The sequence below is a fragment of the Nestor notabilis genome, unplaced genomic scaffold, assembly GCF_000696875.1.
Source record: "Nestor notabilis isolate BGI_N333 unplaced genomic scaffold, ASM69687v1 scaffold1820, whole genome shotgun sequence".
Taxonomy (NCBI): Eukaryota; Metazoa; Chordata; class Aves; order Psittaciformes; family Psittacidae; genus Nestor; species Nestor notabilis.
In genome coordinates this window covers 25,030-25,414 of record NW_009912270.1, presented here as the reverse complement: position 1 = coordinate 25,414, position 385 = coordinate 25,030, and positions in this window count along the sequence as shown.

Here is a 385-nt window from a genome sequence, read left to right as displayed (position 1 = left end):
GTCCCGGATCCCCATTCCAGCAACTCCACGAGTGACCTCAGCAACGTGTAATTAATATGTAAAGGGGAATCAGGCACTTAATGAGTATCTGCTGCTCTCCCCCACCCCAAAATGCCTGGGCCTGGCTGATGGTGATTAGCAGAGGGTCATTTGGGGGGGCTGGGAGGGATGGGGTGGGAAATGGGGGGTGCTGACAGCAGTGGTCCAGCCTCTGATGTTCAGCCCACCCTGAATTCATCTTCATCACAGGTGGGGAATAGAGGAACTATAAAAATCAGAGAATCCCAGACTGAACAGCTCCAACCCCTGCCCCGGGCAGGGACACCTTCCACTAGAGCAGGTTGCTCCAAGCCCCTGTGTCCAACCTGCCCTTGAACACTGCCAG